This window comes from Manis pentadactyla, chromosome 10 (genome assembly GCF_030020395.1).
Source record: "Manis pentadactyla isolate mManPen7 chromosome 10, mManPen7.hap1, whole genome shotgun sequence".
NCBI lineage: Eukaryota > Metazoa > Chordata > Mammalia > Pholidota > Manidae > Manis > Manis pentadactyla.
Window position 1 is genome coordinate 108906540 of NC_080028.1, and position 20842 is coordinate 108927381.

The window sequence follows — 20842 nt, forward strand, 5'->3', positions numbered from 1 at the left end:
GGGATCGCATTCCCCCTTCAGTACCCACTCGTTTCCTCGTGTCCCCTCGGAGGCCTCATCGCCGGTAAGACACGCTGACCCTCCCCAGACCGAGGAGGACTTGACTTTGAAAGTCTTTTTTCTTAAGTCCTAAGTGGGTTCTGCGCCCTTTTCACCTCTTCAAACACCTTGGTGCGCGTCCACCTGCCTCCCTTTAGCCTTCGCTATGAGATGTGCTGCCAGAACTGTTGTCTTCTTTCAGTTCCTTTTTTTGGGTCATTTTTCTATTCCTCTGATTTTTAATTTTTAACTTTTTTTGGTATCATTAGTGTACAGTTACATGAGCAACACGGTGGTTACTAGACTCCCCCCATTATCAAGTCCCCCCCTCATACCCCGTTACAGTCACTGTCCATCAGCGTAGGGAGATGCTATAGAGTCACTACTTGTCTTCTCTGCGTGCTATACTGCCCTCCCCGTGCCCACCCCCCCTACATCATGTATGTTGATCCTAATGCCCCTTATTCCCCTTCTCCCTCCCTTCGCACCCACCCTTCCCAGTCCCTTTCCCTTTGGTATCTGTTAGTCCATTCTTGTCTTCTGTGAGTCTGCTGTTTTGTGCCTTCAGTTTTTTTCTCTATTCTTATGCTCCATAGATGAATGAAATCATTTGATACTTGTCTTTCCCTGCCTGGCATATTTCACTGAGCATAATACCCTCTAGCCACATCCACGTTGTTGCAAATCTTTCTTTCAGTTCTTAAAGATCTGAACTTTAATACAGAATGTTTTTAGTAGAATACTTGGTAAATCACTTAAAATATCCCTGCCTCAGGTAAGAATACCTTCTGTCTGTAAAGTATAGTACTCTATTAGGTTTTGTTACTTTTCTATCTTTGTACCAATAAATTGTATCAGCTCACCTCAAAGAGGTGTACCCAGGAAACCTCCTGGATGGATATAACTTGGGTGATATCGATGATTAGATTAAAAAGTCGTTTGTTTTCATTTAGTCCCAGTTAAGTTATAACAGCAAATTGAAATCTTCAGTGACAACACTAGATCCTTGATAAGTACATTTATTTGAAAAGGTGAACATTCACGTTTTTAAAGTGTTTGACTTTGGGTGTACATTTCTGATGACTTAGCATAAGAGATTGAAGGATTCTTGTAAAATTTGTCCCTGCACCTCCATACGCACACTTTTCTTCCACTGTAGTTTGACTTGTTTGTGCAGTTTTTCAATTTCCCCCTCAAAGTTGTTGAATCCATTGTAGGGACAGCTGTTAAGTACCTGCCACTTTCTGCCCTTAGGTGGAATGGGGAAAGCCATAAAAATGCTATATTTTGTATTGCTTAGAGGATTAAGCTCTCTGGAAAATAACTAAACCCACATGATTCTTAAGGAATTTAAACTTTCTGTCATTCTTCTAAGCTGGTTTGATTCCATAATGTGTCTCCCATTCTCCGCAGGGTCTGTGGGACTTCACCACACCACTTTGGCATAACACATCCAAGACGATACCCAATCCAGCAGGGCCGGTATTCCTGTGTGCTTCCCACGCTGCCCCGGAATGGCGGTCACAGGAAGCGTGTGCTGTGTCGTGGTAGTTCCAGAGTGGTGTGCAGGCCTTCGACAGTGAGGATCGCTCCTCCCGGGAGCAACCTGGCTCGTTTTCCAATGTAAGCATGGAGGAAAAGACTCCCAGTGTATCCACTTTATTCTCCTGCAGTTGTTCATCTGAGAGAATAACTGTAACTCAAAGGAAAGGGAGAAGCTCCTTATGTGAGGGAGAAATCTCAAGTTCCATTTATTGAGCAGTTTTTTATTTTCTGGGTTTTTCCCAAGACTGTAGCTTAACAGCTAAGGGCCATTTGTGTGAGTGTATAAATTACCCTTTTGCTTGTTGGATAGCTTCTGATTTCCAGCGCCTGAAGTTCATGCTATGTAGCATCATGATCAGAATATCTTAAAGCTAGAATCCTGTTTTCTGTTACAGAGCAGCGCAGATCCCTAAGGCCCGAGACCCGTGGTCAAAGGAGGCTGTTCTGCTTGCCCTCCAATGTTGGAAAAGGAAGAAAAGGACAGTGGAGGAGGAGGAAGACCAAACATCTGCTGCTGGTCAGGAGGACAAAAGAAGGTAACATGCCCTGCAGAGTACTCAACGTGCCTCCCACACGGCCTCCTGGGGTTTGTTGAAAGAGAGATCACTTCCCAAAAGAATCAGAGGCCACCTCCTGTGTGTGAACAGCAGGTCCCCTTCTTTGGCTTTCATGGAAGAGCTTGGTAACAAGAGCTTTAATGCTATGCCTTTCATTAGGCACAGGTTACATACATTTTGTAATATACCTTTTCCATAAGTACTAGAGAAAAGCCAACAGTTACTTACCACATCAGCTTCATACTTTTGACATAAATGTGTTAAATTTTATTTTGAGAGAATGCTGAAAGTCTTCCCCTTGTGGTGGTCAGTTATTTGGGTGACCATCAGCTTAGGTGTCATGTTTGTGCTGAAGGAAATACTTAGCAAAGAACAGTGAAGACTGGAGTATGGTAGCTTTATGAGTAATGAGAATAAAACCAGTTTCATTATTTGGTTTTTGAAAATGTAACGAAAATAGAGGAAGCAGTCTGTTTCCTCGATGGAAAGAGAGGAAGTTGAAGGGTCTGAGTAAGATGCAGAACTGCTTGTGGCTTTCCAAGGAGTCAGTTAAGAATTTTCTTGTAACTCAACAAATTCCAAGACCCACCATGTGCCAGAGCCTACTCCAGGCACTGTGGATAGAGCAGTGAGCAAGCAAAGGTCTCCTGGGACTTGGGTAATCAACGAAACAGGGTAATTATAGATTGTAAGTATATAAAGATTTTTAAAAAGCAGTGCTATAAAAGGGTCATGAGAAAGGGCGAGCTCTGTATATAAGGTGGTCAAGGAAACATGCTCTGAGGAGACAGTGGGCCTACATTTGAGAAATAGAACCATTGTCCTCATCAGTTACACCAGGTCAGCCATAACCTGCAGGTTCACAGCTGGCCATCTTTGATACTGTAGATGGCAACATTAGGTAAGGAAATACTAATAAATGCAAGTGTGTTCATTGGAAGATTGATTGGCAGTAACGTTGGAAGATCAGGTAATGAATACTAGGGATATGCTTTACAAGGGAGCAGTCTGAGCTCATGTCAGCCAACTAAGCAGGAGTGGCAGAGGGAGATGGTGTGTTGGAGGTCAGAGAGAAAATAACTATTCTTATGGTCAAAACAGGTTTCTCATGTTCTCCAGGTTGGTAATTTGTCTAGACCCCAGTGAGCCTATAACTGAAGGCTCTGTGTTGTCTTTCCCATAATTGGAATAAGCAGTGATTATGTGCACCATGCGCAGGCCCTTATCTGTGACCTGTGAAGTTCTTCTCTTACAGACTGAACTAAGTGAGAGCACTGGGGTATGTGTGTAGGTGGGTGGCTAAAGTGTTTTTTTGTCTTTAGTTTACAGATGGTAGGATATTAAATTTGTGATTGCAGCGCTTTGGTGAGAAGTTAGCAAATAATCAGTACACCTGAATAGTTCAAAAGGTCTTGATGCATTTTTATACTTTTCTTATTAGATTAGGACAGTCCTAGAATAAATTGACCTTCCTGAATCTTTGAGATCTGAGGCAACCTTTTCTTGTCTAGCATGAACCTATGTTCTGTAGAAAGAGTATAAGATCCCAGGAATATGAGAGTATGCTTAAAGGAGAGGTCGTATCATCTAACTGAGGGTTTGTGATTTGTCACAGGTGCCATGACAGCAGTGGGAGTGGCCATTCAGCTTTTAAGCCGGAGGTGGCCAACGGAGTCCCTGCTGCTTTTGTGCCTGAGTAAGTTGAGAATCCATCTGGGTGAGGCTTCCTGTTTGGGAAAGGATCATTATCAGACTTATTGACCTGTAAGTTTTCCTCTTTGAAGTCAGAGAGGAACATTTTGAGTAACTTGCCACAATAACTATTTTGTCTAATTCCTTTTACTATTTTTCTTTAATATGCATAAAATATGCTAAGGCTAAGAGGGTTTGTAGATACACTGAATAACCAAGTATGTAACAAAAAGATCACAAGGTTTGTGCAATGGATAGAATGCAGCAGTATGAAATTTAAGAAAAATGTGAGATTTCTGCCTTTTAGCTTAATTATATTTGAGGAAGAATTGGCTGGGAGGGAAAGAGGCTGGAAATGTGTGTGAAAAGGCTTGGGGTAAGTTACATTTTTAAACTGAGTCAGCACGATGATATGGCTGCCAAAAAAGCTTAACATGCTCCTACTCTGGGCTGATAGCAGAACAAAGACTAGGAGGAGGCCGGTCGGTGGTGGTCCTGAATCCCTTAGTCCCGCTGTCCACGGAGTGCTGCTGGTTGGCTGTCCTGCCCTGCAAGAGGACGCAGACACAAACTGAAATTCACTGCGAGAGAGTGAAGCAACTCAAGATGTCATGGGGTGGTGGTGGGTGAGGGGGTTCTAAAGGTACATAAGCACTAGCCCAGAGGAGAAAATCCTCAGGGGTGTAAAGAAATGAGGGAGTGAAGGATAATGGCCTGCAAAAATCTGAAGGACTATCACATGAAAGGAGGACAATTGGCTTGGCTTGGCTCCAGGTGGGATCCATAGGTGAAGTAAGTGAAAGAGGAAGTATGTTTGCATCTAGTGCAGGGATAAACTGCTCTGTGGCTGACATTCATCAGCCAGGAGACAGTGAGCTGTCTCTGCTGTCACAACAGTTGGATGACTATTTCACAGGAAAGATGTTTAGGAAATTTCTGTTTCAGTTTGAATCTTAGAAAAAGTGGTTGGTTCCTCCTAAACTTTTTAAAACACCTTTATTGAGGTATAATTGACATAAATAAACTGTGCCTCTTTGAAGTGTACCATTTGATCAATTTTGACATGTATCCTTATCAGAATTATTGTCCTATAAATTTTCCTCTTTGAAATCAGAGAGGACATTTTGAGTAACATGCCACAATAACTATTTTGTCTAAATTTCACACCCACAAAACCATCACCACAGTCAAGATAATGAACATCACCACCACTGCCAGAAGTTTCCCCATGCCCCTTGGTGAAGCCTTAAAATCTCCCTCTCATCCTGTCCCTGTTGCCAGGCATCCATTGGTCCCCATTCTGTCACTATAGATTTGTGTGCGTTTCCAAGACTATATATAAGTAGAATCATACTTTTAATTTTTTAAATACTGAGCTTTCCCTTTCTGACTTTGTGAGACATGTTTAGCTGAATTAACAGTAAAATTAACAACATTATCCTTTTCCATTGCGTTAGAACAGTTTTGTGACTGTGGATGAAGCCTTAAAACAATGTTGGTGCCTTTCAGTAGCACATCTGTGCTTTCCCCTTTTATTTCCCTGTTAGGCCTGGGCCTCTGCAGAGAGGCCTCAGTTCCCAGAGCTCAGATGGCGAGCTGCGTAAGAGAACCTGCACCTCTGCTGTGAGCTGCTCGAAGGGCACGTGCACATGTGGCATCCGTATGTCCAGCCGCAATGCCATTACCAGTTCCTACACTTCTACTGGAGGCATCTCTCAGGTACACGCACCTGGTGATGTGGCAGAAGTGGGTTCTTTGCATTTATTAGTTGATTATGCAGTGTTTACTAGCCACCTTCTGTCAGATGCTGAGATCACCTCTAAGCTAACAGCAGTTACCAACCCTTGAATGATCGCTATGGACCAGGGGAACAAACTAGAAAGCCCAGAATGCCTATGTGGAAACCTGACACAAGACAGAGCCATTATTATAGATAAATAGACAAAGGATGAATAATTCAAAAAATGGTACTAATTTGATTAAAAAGGTAGATTGAGTCTGAATTGCATTGGGTCGTAAATTCATCCTCTAGGCACTGGGAATTTAATGAAAGTTTTAAAAATAAGTGGTTATAATTATTTTTAGAAAGGATGTAGTGTAGACTGGAGAACAGATCAAGTTTTGCTACCAGAATGACTTGGGTTCAAATCTTGGCTTTGGCACTTAGTAGCTATAGACTCGTGGGCAGGTAAATGACTTAAACTCTCTTTTTCTCATCTCTAAAGGATTGTTATAAAGATTGAAGGTAATGTTTGAAAAGCACCCATTACAGTGCTTGTCAGTAAGCAGGCACCCAATATATAGGAGCTGGAAAAAAACTAAGACATGCGTGAAGGAGGTTTTTGAGAGGAGAAAGAATTTGACATAAGTTTTCATCCATACAGAAGGCTCTTAGAGTAATATAAATGACACATTAATGATAAATGACAAATACAGGAGATGAAGGCCCCGGCCAAGCAGTTATGACAATGCAGAGCATAATAGTACGAAGCTTTACCTGGATCTATTCTGCACTAGGCCCTCTGCTGAGCATTGTACACACATTTCCTCAATCAGTGATCACAACAAACCTGACATACATAGTCATTGCCCCTTCTTACAATTTTATATCAAATGTCATACATACACAAAAGGAAGGAAAAATATCATAATGAACCTCCATGTGGCTCCAGCAGTTAACAGTGTTTTGTCAGTCCTGATCCATCAACACCCCCACCCCAAATTGGTTTTCCTCTTGTGTTTTAAAGTACAAACACGTTGTTTCACCTGTAGGTACTTCAGTGTATTTTCAAAACTTTTTGAATATTAATAACCACAATGCCTCTATTCCTCTTAATAATAAAGACTTAACGTTAGTTATCATCGCTCCAATTTGCCCTTCTTACCCTCCCTGTCTTATTACAGTTACTTTGAATCAGGGACCAAAAATCAACTCATTGTGTTTGGTTCACATGTCTCTTAGACTCTTTTTTTTTGAGCATTAAAGGTATTTAATTCATATATGTAACAAAAAATCTGAAGGTAAGGTTGTACACTTATGGAAATAATGATTTTGACCTACTTCATAGGATAGTTGTGAGGCAGTACATGTAAAGTGTTCATGCGTCTACACTGTCCATAGTAAGCATTCAAGAAGTGCCACCAAAATAAGTACTGAAATTTACATTTCAGGGGACTTAATTCACACTCAGCGCTTCAGACCTAGCATTATACAAGGTTGTATCTGATGGCCTAACAAGCAGACAGGGTAAAAATAATCAACTTTTTAACAGGCCTGGGCGGAGCGAAGATGCTCGAGGCACTGCGCCAGGGGCGGGGCTCCAGGGGCTGGGCGCCAGGACGCCGGGGGTGGTCGGGGCGAGGGACGCGCCCTACACCGCCCGTGGGTCCACCGGGGGCGGAGCCCGCGTTCCCACTGCCCGCCACGCTGCTCAGGCCGGCTGGGTGGCCCGGCAAACTCCCCGCGGTGGCACAACCCCTCCGCGGTCCTGGGGCGCGCCACACACAGCCCCGGGGTGCGCGGGCCCCGCCAGGATGCCGGCTCTCCCGGCTGCCGGGCCCCGGCTCCCACGCCTCGGCCCGTCCGAGGAGCCGCAGGCGGCAGGTCACTGGCCTCACAGCGCGGCCTCCCCGGGCGCTCCTGGCCCGCGCGGCCGGCTCCCCCTGGCGGCCTCCAGCTGTCAGGCTTCCCCCGCGGGCTGTCGCGGCTGCTGCCGCCGCCGCCACAAGCGCGGAGCACCCGGGCTGGGGCGGCGGCTGCGCGCGCCCTCCCCCGCAGCGGGGACGTCAGGCCTCTCTTAGACTCAATCAACGGTACTACTACTACGCTTTTTCTTAACTTTTGAAAAGTCTGTGTCATTATGTTCTATAGAATTTACTACATTCTGGATTTTGTTTTCGTCATGGTGCCATTTTGACAATTACTCTCTCCCTATTTTCCCTGTAAATGGGCAGTTGACTCCTGAGGCTTGATGAGTTTCGAGTTTAGTGATTCGGGCAGAGGTGCTGCTGTGCACTTCTGATCGCATCACATCGGGAGCACGTGCCGTGTGGTTGCCTCCCACTGGGCTCAGGGGTCAGTCTGATCCTTCACTTTATTGTTCCTATGAGCTTTTCACCTGCTGATTTTAGCAGCCATTTTTTGCCTTTGTCTATGTCCATTGTGGCAAAATGGTGATGTTCTAATTCTGTCCTTCCTTCTGCATTTGTTAACTGAAGTTCTGTGTAATTCTAGATAGAAGAACAAACCCTATCTATAGGAGTGGCAGGATAATAAGCAGGCACTGATTCAGTAGTTAACACCAAAGGTGACCAATATGATTCTTGCTGTGTTATCTTTATGAACTGATGATATTTTATAAACATTTCATGATCCTCAGTATAGTGTAGCTGCTCTTTCTGATGCAACTTTTCCAACTTTGGCCAATGACAACAACCCTTTCAAATACTGGCAATTGACTCACTTTTCAGAAGCCCCACTTCAGAAAGAAATGTGTTTTTAGTCACTTGAAAAGGAGACTTTATATACAGTGATGGATTAGAGCCACAGAATTATGCTGAAGGTCAGATTCTATGTTCTTCCCAAGGTCAGTCACATAACTTGTGTTTGGCTTTTAGCTCTGGAAGAGGCGTCCCAGTGCCTCACCCTTCTCCAGTCCAGCCTCCTCCCGCTCACAGACACCAGGGAGTCCAGAAAAGAAAATGAGGTAATCGGTGATTTCCTGTGTGGATTAATGAGAGGGTGGGAAAGGAGGGAAATTTACTTGGCTCTTAGGCTTTCTGAGACTCCGATTTGGAGAATCAAAATGGTTCACATCTAAAGGGCAGAGATGGTGCTGCCCTGAATCGCTCTCGTCTCTTGCAGTCGTCACATAGTGTGACCACACCGGCCTCTGCTTCCCCTCATGCTGCAGCGTGAGGGGCTGGGGCGTAAGGGGAAGGGCTTGCACGGGACAGAGTGAACAGAGTGACTGATGGGGGTGGGCAGCAGGCTTCACATTCTAGACCCCAGCTGACCCCCTAGGTGCCTGACTAGAATGCCGCTTTCTTAGAGATAGAGGTGTGACTAGGACTCTCAGAAACTTGGCAGGTTGTATGTAAGGTTCTGAAGATTGTTTTCTGCTTGTTTTAAGACAAAGGTGTCTCTATGGCTTCTGTGAACTGCCTCCCTTCATTTCTTTAGGAATTTTCTTTGCTTCTTTTTGTTGTCTTGACACACTGAGATCTTAGTCATGGTTGTTCTAGACTTTGGTCAGTTGGTAGTTAGGAGGGTGTAAGAAGTTATCCAGTGCTTTTCTAAACTTCATTGTGCCTCTTCCTCCTACAGAGAAGAGGACGGTCCTCAGGGATCTGGCTCTTCTGCTCCGCCGGTAAACAAGGAGTCCCAGGGTGAACAGGGTAAGTTGATGAACGCGTGGCATGTGTTGGCGGTAGTGTATGGAGGGCACATGGACCACAACCCACTGGAAACACGTACTGAGCCTTGATTTGTGTGGGGCTTGGTAGTTACAGAGAGAGATGTTCCTGTCCTTCGGGGTTTATGGTCTGGTCAGGGAGAAAGGTGGCCCAGACTCGTAGAGCATAACCCAGGCCACCTGGGGGGTTTGTTGTAAGGTAAGCCTAGGTGGAGGAATCTGAGCAGACCAGGCAATTTCTGTCCAGTAAGCAACCATTTGGAGCAATGACCACTTCACGTCGTCTTGACTGTTAGAAATAATCTTGCCAACACCATCCAAGTGCCCAAACCATAGAAGATAGAATCTCAGAGATACCTAGTGACAGTTCAGTATTAAAAACTAGGCTGGATAGACAAACCTCTCCATTTCTGGAAGAGAGCAGGAAGAAAGGAAGTCTGATACTTTATTTGCAGATACAACCACATGTAGGGAGCAGAACTCCTGGGATTCTCCACCTACACCCAGCAGCTCCCAGCCACACAGACGCAAGGTTCCCCTGGTGCCCTCCAGGCGAGGGATCCTGCTGATCTTGGTATGATCTGTCCACCCACCCCTGCCCGCCCCAGTCTGACTCCCCTGCGTCTCAGGAATGGAAGGGTCAGTACAAGTTTCTTTCACTTCCTTCTGACTGGCTTGGCTTCTCCTTTTTCTCTTGGTAGCCTCCAGCTCCCTGGATCAGCAGCTCGATCACGGTCGAAGAGTATTACCAGGAGAAGCAAGCTCAGTCACAGTGGCTGAAGAGGATCTTCGAGGATAAGACTGGTAAGGAATATGGGTTAATTTCACACTCCAGAGACAGTTCCCAGAGTCATATTTGTTGACTGCTGAATCCCTGGCCCAGCAAGGCTTCTAGAGCACCAAATACCATCACGTTTGAGATACCATAGTTGACATTTTCTGTTCTTCTTCCTAGAATCTGCTGCAGTGGCAATGTTGGGTGGGAGGCATTGTGTATTTTCTTCTGTTCTTGTCCCCGCCATGACAAAGAACTGAAGGGCAGAGACACAGTAGTGAAACAGAGTAAAAGTTTTATTTAAAGTTACTTAGCCAGAAAGAAGTGCAGGTGACCTCAGAGAGGGAGGAGTGCCCTGAAAGGTTGGAGAGCAAGACTTTAAGATTAAAAGGTCACACACTTAGAAAGTGTGGGTGACTTCAGAGAGAGGAGTGCCCTGAAAGGTTGGGAAGAGTTGAAGTTACGCACTTAGGAAGTGCAGGTGACCTCAGAGAGAGGAGTGCAGCACCCTGAAAGGTTGAAAAGAGGGAGTTTAAAGTTAAAAGGTTATGCACTTAGAAAGTGCAGGTGACCTCACATAGGAGCACACTGAAAGGTTGGGAGTTCCCCCTTTTAAGGATTTTTCAGGAATGTGACAGAGGGCTCGGGTGTGGGCTTGTTAAGTGGTCTCAAGTATCTTTGATGAGACATTAAGTTACTCATCAGTCCTCTAGGTAATTCTGCAAAATTAGCTTATCAAGACTGTCTGCCTTTCCTCCAAGGTGGGCAGAGTTATTTGTTTGCTAAAGAGTATGTTAAGAATCTTTCTTCTGAAACTTCCTAGTTTTTTTTAAAATACAATTTTGGCTTTAAGTTGGGATCTCCCCGTCTTTTCTTTGCTGTTTATAGGTGGGCCTTTTAGCAGGCTAGAGTTAATCATACAAGGATCTAATGGACACAATGAAGACACGGGCTGTGCTCAGATACTTTTATCTGGGAAATATTCGAACCTTCAAGGCCAAGTTTCTCTTGACCTTTTGAGCTTTAACTGATTAACTCACTAACTCTGAATCTTTTCCGGATTTCTAAGTTTAACTGGTTAACTGAGTCCTTTCTAGGGGGCTTTGCTGACCCTGTACTCTTTCCACCCCACTCATATGTATTTCTCTGCCTAACAGCCACGCCCATGGCCCTTTCGCCCCTGCAGACACCTGGCCTTCTGGGCCCTCTTGGGCTCTTTACAGCCAGGGTCCCTCCCCGGCCCTCCTCAGACTCCAGGTACACAGCCCCTTTCTCGGGGCTGACCCCTGCCTCTCCCGCAATACCAGCCAGTGATGCCACCAACTCACCTCCAGCCTCTCAGGCTGAGACATCTGCCAAACCCCAGGCCCCGCCTGCCGCAGCCCCCACCCTGAAGCCCAGTGTTCTCTTTGGAACGCTGAGCAGACCACCTGCTAACCCTTCTGCCTCGGCAGCTCCTGCACGTCCCACGTTCAAGCCCATCTTTGTGGCTCCACCTAAAAGTGGGAAGGAGGGTCCTGTGCCATCCAGCCATTCCCAAGTCACAACGGAGGCATATTCCAGCTCTGCCCACACCCCGACTACCAGCAGCCTCCCCTCACTTTCAGTCCTGTTTTTAGCAGCACAGGGCTACCTACATCTTTGCCCTTGTCAACTCCTTCCTCCTTCAGTCAGACAACTACTTCAGGCACTAGCATGAATACCCCTCTGTACCCTGGCCCTTTCAGTGTCAGCATCCCCTCAGCAGCGGCTTGGGGGACCACCACCGGCACAGCCGCAGACTCTGCCCAGAAGCCTGTCTTTGGCTTTGGTGTGAGCAGTGTGACCAGCACTGCGAGCAGCATGACCAGCCCCACTGCTTCCACTGCCCAGCCTGTCTTCTTTGGGTCCCCCCTTGCCTCTGCTGCCAGCTCTGCCCAGCCATGGGCTCCATACTCCAGTTTGGCAGGCTCAGGCCATGCCTGATCCAACAACAGCCGTCACCTTCAGCCAGTCCCTGCCCGGCGCCATCCAGACAGCTGCTGGCAGCAGCACCGCCGGTTTCGGTGGCTTCAGTGGCACCCTCACGACCTCTGCCCCCATCGCCCCGAGCCAGCCTGCACTGACATTAAGCAGCACTGCCACCCCAGCCTTCAACACTCCCTTTGGTTCCGGCACCAGGCCCCCCGTCCTGTCCTATCCCGGAGTCACCCCACAGCACACGTTCGGAGCCACTGTCAGACAGCAGATGTGGACTGCCAGCCAGCACTGGCCCCCAGCTTCGGCAGCTCCTTTCCTTTTGGAAGCTCAGCAGCCCTGGCCCCACCCCAGCCAGCCTTTGGCACCACCGTGTGGTCAGGTTTTCGTGGATTGAAACCCGCAGCCTCTCTTTTTGGCACCATCTCCAGCACCCAGTCAGCCTTTGGCAGCACCACAGCTGTTTCCTCCAATTTTTTTATTTTGTGGTATCATTAATCTGCAATTATTTGAGGAACATTATGTTTACTAGACTCCCCTCATCACCAAGTCCCCCCCACATACCCCAGTAGTCACTGTTCATCAGCCTAGTAAGATGCTGCAAAATCACTACTTGTCTACTACGTGTTGCACAGCCCTCCCCGTGCCCCCCCAAATTATACATGTTAATCATAAGGCCCCCTTTCTTCTTCCACCCCTTCTCCCTCCCTTTCCACCTATCCTCCCCAGTCCCTTTCTATTTGGTAATTGTGAGTCCTTTCTTGGGTTCTGTGATTCTGCTGCTGTTTTATTCCTTCTGTTTTTCCTTTGTTCTTATACTCCAGAGATGAGTGAAATCATCTGGTACTTGTCTTTTTCCATCTGGCTTATTTCACTGACCATAATACCCTCTAGCTCCATCCATGTTGACAAAAATGGTAGGATTTGTTTTCTTCTTATGGCTGAGTAGTATTCCATTGTGCATATGTACCACATCTTCTTTATCCATTCATCTACTGATGGACACTTAGGTTCCTTCCATTTCTTGGCTATTGAAAATAGTGCTGCGATAAATATAGGGGTGCTTCTGTCTTTTAAAAATTGGGCTGCTGTATTCTTAGGGTAAATTCCTAGAGGTGGTATTCCTGGGTCAAATGGTATTTCTATTTTGAATATTTGAGGAACCTCCATACTGCTTTCCACAGTGATTGAACTAAATTACATTCCCACCAATAGGGGAGGAGGGTTCCCCTTTCTCCTCATCCTCGCCAGCATTTGTTGTTGTTTGTCTTTTGGATGGTGGCGATCCTTACTGGTGTGAGGTGATATCTCATTGCGGTTTTAATTTGCATTTCTCTGATGACTAGTGATGTGGAGCATCTTTTCATGTGCCTGTTGGCCATCTGGATTTCTTCTTTGGAGAACTGTCTGTTCAGCTCCTCTGCCCATTTTTAAATTGGATTATTTGCTCTTTGTTTGTTGAGGTGTGTGAGCTCTTTATACATTGTTGATGTCAACCCTTTATTAGATCTGTCATTTATGAATATATTCTCCCATACTGTAGGATGCCTTTTTGTTCTATTGATGGTGTCCTTCCCTGTACAGAAGCTTTTCAGCTTGATATAGTCCTATATGTTCATTTTTGCTTTTGTTTCCCTTGCCGGGGGAGATATGTTCATGAAGAAGTCACTCATGTTTATGTCCAAGAGACGTTTGCTTATGTTTTTTCTAAGAGTTTTATGTTTTCATGGCTTACATTCAGGTCTTAGATCCATTTCAAATATACTTTTGTGTGTAGGGTTAGACAGTGATCCTCATTTCCTTCTCTTTTGCAGCCACCACCTCGGACGTTGAAGCTGTGACCCAGACCACCAGCAGTGGTGGCAGCACCACCTCATCCCATGTCACATCCGGGGTGTCAGCAGGCCCCGCTGGCAGCGGGGTCTTTGGGATGAGCGTGTCAGCCCCCCACAGCAGCTCCACCACTGGGGTATTCAACTTTGTGCCAGGATGGAGTGGGAGGACTGGTGACACAGCCCCTTTCTGGGGATGCCTGTGTCAGAACTCCCTGGGTGCAGCTGGCCAGAGCACACTGTTTGCCATCTACGTGGCCAGCACACCTCAGAACACATCTGTGCTTGCAGGTGAGATTTGGAATGGGCTCGGTCTGCAGAGCCAGGTGCTGTTTTAAGTACCAACATAGTCTACACTCTTGGAGCTCTACGCTGTAGTGAAGGCACAGATGTTAACTGTAAACAGCATCAGGTAGCAGTGTGACTCATGACCGGAGGAGCTTGTAGGTAGGCAGTGGGAGCCTTTCTGAGACAATGGCAAACTGAGGCCATGGCCGCAGTTCCAGAGTTGGGAGCAGGGACAGCGGCTGGGGGTGAGGGCATTCCAGGCACAGGAGCAAAGGCCCGAAGTCAGAGACGAGCTTATGTTTTAATAATCAGAGAAGAGCCAGGTGTGGCTAGAGGTTTAAAAAGGAAAGTGGGATAAAATGACATTAAGAGACGGGCAGTAAGGAAGATCACTCACGGCCTTTTAAAATGTTTTATTTTTTGGTATTAATCTACAATTACAAGAAGAACATTATGTTTACTAGGCTTCCCCCTTCAACAAGTCCCCCCCATGAACCCTATTATAGTCACTGTCCATCAGTGTAGTAAGATGCTGTAGAATTACCACGTGTCTTCTCTGTGTTGCGCAGCCCTCCCTTTGCCCCCCGCCCACATTATTTATGCAATTTGTAATGCCCCCTTTCTTTTTCCCGCCTTTATCCCTCCCTTCTCACCCATTATGCTCAGCCCTTTCCCTTTAGTCCATTTCAATAGGTAGTCCATTCTTGGGTTCTGTGATTCTGCTGCTGTTTTGTTCCTTCAGTTTTTCTTTGCTCTTATGCTCCACATATGAGTGAAATCATTTGGTACTTGCCTTTCTCCACCTGGCTTATTTCACTGAGCATAATACCCTCCAGCTTCATCGCTGTTGTTGCAAATGGTAGGATTTGTTTTCTTCTTTAGGCTGAATAATATTCCATTGTGTATATGTACCACATCTTCTCTATCCATTCATCTACTGACGGACATTTAGGTTGCTTCCATTTCTTGGCTATTGTAAATAGTGCTGAGATAAACATAGGGGTGCATCTGTCTTTTACAAATTGGGCTGCTGCATTCCTTAGTGTAAATTCCTACAAGTGGGATTCCTCGGTCAAATGGGATTTCTATTTTGACCTTTTTAAGGAAGCTCCATACTGCTTTCCACAATGGTTGAACTAATTTACATTCCCAAGAGCAGTGTAGGAGGGTTCCCCTTTCTCCACAACCTGGCCAACATTGGTTGTTGTTTGTCTTTTGGATGGTGGCGATCCTTACTGGTGTGAAGGGATATCTCATTGTGGTTTTAATTTGTATTTCTCTGATGACTAGCAATGTGGAGAAATTTCTTCTTTGGAGAACTGTTCAACTATTCTGCCCATTTTTTAAAATTTATTAACAATTTCTATTTTATTTAACAAAATGAAGAACTGTATGTTCCTTTTACGTATTTTTAAAATTTTGTTATCATGAATTTACAATTACATGAGGAACATTATGTTCACTAGGCTCACCCTTTCACCAAGTCCATGCCACACACCCCATTATACTCCCTATCCATCAGCATAGTAACATGTTCTAGAATCACTACTTGTCTTCTCTGTGTTGCACAGACGTCCCCATGGCCAACCCTACATTATAAGTGCTATTCTTTTCCAAGACCCTTACCCCTAGCTTCCCTCCCATCTTCCCCAGTCCCTTTCCCTTTGGTAACTATTAGTCCATTCTTGGGTTCTGTGATTCCAGTGCTGTTTTGTTACCTCACTTTTTCTTTGTTCTTATACTCCACATATGAGTAAAATCATTTCGTGTTTTTCTTCCTCTGCCTGGCATATTTCACTGAGCAATATACCCTCTAGCTCCAAGCATGTTCTTGTAAATGGTAGGATTTGTTTACTTCTTATGGGAGAATAATATTCCATTGTGTATATGTACCACATCTTCTTTATCCATTCATCTACTTATAGACACTTCGGTTGCCTCTGTTTCTTAGCTGTTGTAAATAATGCCGTAGTAAATATAGGGGGGCATCTGTCTTTTTCAAACTAGGCTGCTCCCATTTCTTTATTTTTCCTTTTCTATCCTATCCCCGGACAGATATGTTCACGAAGAAGTCGCTCATGTTTATGTCCAAGATATTTTCGCCTGTCCTTCTCTAAGAGTTTTATGTTTTCATGGCTTCCATTCAGGGGTTCGATCAATTTTGAATTTACTTTTGTGTATGGGGTTAGACAATGATCCATGTTTCCTCCTTTTCTGCAGCCATCACCTCCGGCTCTGGAGCAGTGACCCAGACCACCAGCTGTGGGGCCAGTACATCAGGGTTTGGCAGCACCATCTCTGCGCCCTTCACATCCAGGGTGTCAGCAGGCCCCACTGGCAGTGGGGGCTTTGGGACAAGCGTGGCTGCCCCCCACAGCAGCTCCACCACTGGGGCATTTGGCTCTGCGTCAGGACGGAGTGGGAGAACTGGTCTCAAGAACCCTTTCTGGGGATCCTTGAATCCAGACTCCCTGGGTGCAGCTGGCCAGAGCACACCATCTGCTTTCCATGTGGCCAGCACGCAGCAGAACACGCCCGGCTTTTCAGGTGAGATTTGGAATGGGCTCGGTCTGCCGTGCCAGGCGCTGTCTTAAGTGCTGACACAGTCTCCGCTTTCGGAGCTGTATGCTGTGGTGAAGATTTAGATGTTATCACAGAAGTTATCTGTAAACAGCGTCAGGTAGCAGTGAAACCCATAACCGGAGGAGCTATTTAGGTAGTCAGCGGCAGCCTTTCTGAGACAATAGCAAACTGAGGCCATGGCCACAGTTCCAGGTTTGGGAGCAGGGACAGCGGCTGGGGGTGAGGACGTTGCAGGCACAGGAGCAGAGGCCCGAAGGCAGAGGTGAGCTTATGTTTTCATGAGCACAGAAGAGCCAGGTGTGGCTAGAGGTTATAAAGGAAAGTGGAACAAAATGACATTAAGAGACAGGCAGAAAGGAAGATCATTCATGGCCTTTTAAAATGTTCTATTCTTTTTGGTATCTATCTACAATTACCTTAAGAACCTTATGTTTATTTGGCTCCCCTCTTCACCAAGTACCCCCCCACAAACCCCATCAGAGTCACTGTCCATCAGCGTAGTAGCATGCTGTAGAATCACTACTTGTCTTCTCTGTGTAGCCTAGAACTCCCCGTGCCCCACCACATTATACATGCTAATCATAACGCCCCCTTTCTTTTTCCCTGCCCTTATCCCTCCCTTCCCACCCATCCTCCTCAGTCCCTCTCTCTTTGGTAACTGTTAGTCCATTCTTGGGTTCTGTGATTGTGCTGCTGTTTTGTTCCTTCAGCTTTTCCTTTGCTCTTATACTCCAGAAATGAGTGAAATCATTTGGTACTTGTCTTTCTCCGCCTCGCTTATTTCACTGAGCACAATACCCTCTAGCTCCAAGCATGTGCTTGCAGACGGTAGGATTTGTTTTCTTCTTATGGCTGAATTATATTCCATTGTGCATACATTCATCTACTGATGGACACGTAGGTTGTTTCCATTTCTTGGCTGTTGTAAATAGTGCTGCGATAATCATAGGGGTACATCTGTCTTTTTTCAAAACGGGCTGCTGTATTCGTAGGGTAAATTCCTGGGAGCGGTATTGCTGGGTGAAATGGTATTTCTACTTTGAGCTCTTCGAGGAACCTCCATATTGCTTTGCACGGAGGTTGAACGAATTTACATTGCCACCAACAGTGTAGGAGGGTTCCCCTCTCTCCACATGCTTGCCAACGTTTGTTGTGGTTTTTCTTTTGGATGGTGGCGATCCTTACTGGTGTGAGGTGATATCTGATTGTGCTTTTAATTAGCATTTCTCTGATGACAGGCCATGTGGTGCATCTTTTCATGTGTCTATTGGGCACCTGAATTTCTTCTTTGGACAACTGCCTGTTCAGCTCCCCTGCCCACATTTTTATTGGAATACTTGCTTTTTGTTTGTTGAGGTGTGTTAGCTCTTTCTATATTTTGGATGTCAACCCTTCATCGGATCTGTCATTTATGAATATATTCTCCCATACTGGAGGATGCCCTTTTGTTCTGTTGATGGTGCCCTTTACTGAACGGAAGCTTTTAAGCTTGATATAGTCCCATTTGTTCATTTTTGCTTTTCTTTCCCTGGAGAGATATGTTCACGAAGAAGTCGCTCATGTTTATGTCCAAGATATTTTCGCCTGTCCTTCTCTAAGAGTTTTATGTTTTCATGGCTTCCATTCAGGGGTTCGATCAATTTTGAATTTACTTTTGTGTATGGGGTTAGACAATGATCCATGTTTCCTCCTTTTCTGCAGCCATCACCTCCGGCTCTGGAGCAGTGACCCAGACCACCAGCTGTGGGGCCAGTACATCAGGGTTTGGCAGCACCATCTCTGCGCCCTTCACATCCAGGGTGTCAGCAGGCCCCACTGGCAGTGGGGGCTTTGGGACAAGCGTGGCTGCCCCCCACAGCAGCTCCACCACTGGGGCATTTGGCTCTGCGTCAGGACGGAGTGGGAGAACTGGTCTCAAGAACCCTTTCTGGGGATCCTTGAATCCAGACTCCCTGGGTGCAGCTGGCCAGAGCACACCATCTGCTTTCCATGTGGCCAGCACGCAGCAGAACACGCCCGGCTTTTCAGGTGAGATTTGGAATGGGCTCGGTCTGCCGTGCCAGGCGCTGTCTTAAGTGCTGACACAGTCTCCGCTTTCGGAGCTGTATGCTGTGGTGAAGATTTAGATGTTATCACAGAAGTTATCTGTAAACAGCGTCAGGTAGCAGTGAAACCCATAACCGGAGGAGCTATTTAGGTAGTCAGCGGCAGCCTTTCTGAGACAATAGCAAACTGAGGCCATGGCCACAGTTCCAGGTTTGGGAGCAGGGACAGCGGCTGGGGGTGAGGACGTTGCAGGCACAGGAGCAGAGGCCCGAAGGCAGAGGTGAGCTTATGTTTTCATGAGCACAGAAGAGCCAGGTGTGGCTAGAGGTTATAAAGGAAAGTGGAACAAAATGACATTAAGAGACAGGCAGAAAGGAAGATCATTCACGGCCTTTTAAAATGTTCTATTCTTTTTGGTATCTATCTACAATTACCTTAAGAACCTTATGTTTATTTGGCTCCCCTCTTCACCAAGTACCCCCCCACAAACCCCATCAGAGTCACTGTCCATCAGCGTAGTAGCATGCTGTAGAATCACTACTTGTCTTCTCTGTGTAGCCTAGCCCTCCCCGTGCCCCACCACATTATACATGCTAATCATAACGCCCCCTTTCTTTTTCCCTGCCCTTATCCCTCCCTTCCCACCCATCCTCCTCATTCCCTCTCTCTTTGGTAACTGTTAGTCCACTCTTGGGATCTGTGATTGTGCTGCTGTTTTGTTCCTTCAGCTTTTCCTTTGCTCTTAGACTCCAGAGATGAGTGAAATCATTTGGTACTTGTCTTTCTCCGCCTCGCTTATTTCACTGAGCATAATACCCTCTAGCTCCAAGCATGTGCTTGCAGACGGTAGGATTTGTTTTCTTCTTATGGCTGAATTATATTCCATTGTGCATACATTCATCTACTGATGGACACGTAGGTTGTTTCCATTTCTTGGCTGTTGTAAATAGTGCTGCGATAATCATAGGGGTACATCTGTCTTTTTTCAAAACGGGCTGCTGTATTCGTAGGGTAAATTCCTGGGAGCGGTATTGCTGGGTGAAATGGTATTTCTACTTTGAGCTCTTTGAGGAACCTCCATATTGCTTTGCACGGAGGTTGAACGAATTTACATTGCCACCAACAGTGTAGGAGGGTTCCCCTCTCTCCACATGCTTGCCGACGTTTGTTGGGTTTTTCTTTTGGATGGTGGCGATCCTTACTGGTGTGAGGTGATATCTGATTGTGCTTTTAATTAGCATTTCTCTGATGACAGGCCATGTGGTGCATCTTTTCATGTGTCTATTGGGCACCTGAATTTCTTCTTTGGACAACTGCCTGTTCAGCTCCCCTGCCCACATTTTTATTGGAATACTTGCTTTTTGTTTGTTGAGGTGTGTTAGCTCTTTCTATATTTTGGATGTCAACCCTTCATCGGATCTGTCATTTATGAATATATTCTCCCATACTGGAGGATGCCCTTTTGTTCTGTTGATGGTGCCCTTTACTGAACGGAAGCTTTTAAGCTTGATATAGTCCCATTTGTTCATTTTTGCTTTTCTTTCCCTGGAGAGATATGTTCACGAAGAAGTCGCTCATGTTTATGTCCAAGATATTTTCACCTGTCCTTCTCTAAGAGTTTTATGTTTTCATGGCTTCCATTCAGGGGTTCGATCAATTTTGAATTTACTTTTGTGTATGGGGTTAGACAATGATCCATGTTTCCTCCTTTTCTGCAGCCATCACCTCCGGCTCTGGAGCAGTGACCCAGACCACCAGCTGTGGGGCCAGTACATCAGGGTTTGGCAGCACCATCTCTGCGCCCTTCACATCCAGGGTGTCAGCAGGCCCCACTGGCAGTGGGGGCTTTGGGACAAGCGTGGCTGCCCCCCACAGCAGCTCCACCACTGGGGCATTTGGCTCTGCGTCAGGACGGAGTGGGAGAACTGGTCTCAAGAACCCTTTCTGGGGATCCTTGAATCCAGACTCCCTGGGTGCAGCTGGCCAGAGCACACCATCTGCTTTCCATGTGGCCAGCACGCAGCAGAACACGCCCGGCTTTTCAGGTGAGATTTGGAATGGGCTCGGTCTGCCGTGCCAGGCGCTGTCTTAAGTGCTGACACAGTCTCCGCTTTC

At 46.1% G+C, this 20842-nt stretch overlaps 1 protein-coding gene and 1 pseudogene across 1 annotated transcript in view; one reads left to right on the top strand and one right to left on the bottom strand.

Moving 5' to 3' along the window:
* The first annotated feature begins 1971 nt into the window (after nt 1–1971).
* Nucleotides 1972–12943, top strand: LOC130679398 (nuclear envelope pore membrane protein POM 121C-like; annotated as a pseudogene).
* Nucleotides 3844–20842, bottom strand: part of LOC130685054 (eukaryotic peptide chain release factor GTP-binding subunit ERF3A-like) — a 53928-nt gene continuing 36929 nt past the window's right edge. The window contains exon 5 of the mRNA XM_057508256.1: nt 3844–4381. The gene's annotated coding sequence lies outside the window, so the exon portion shown is untranslated. The remainder of the gene's footprint in view (nt 4382–20842) is intronic.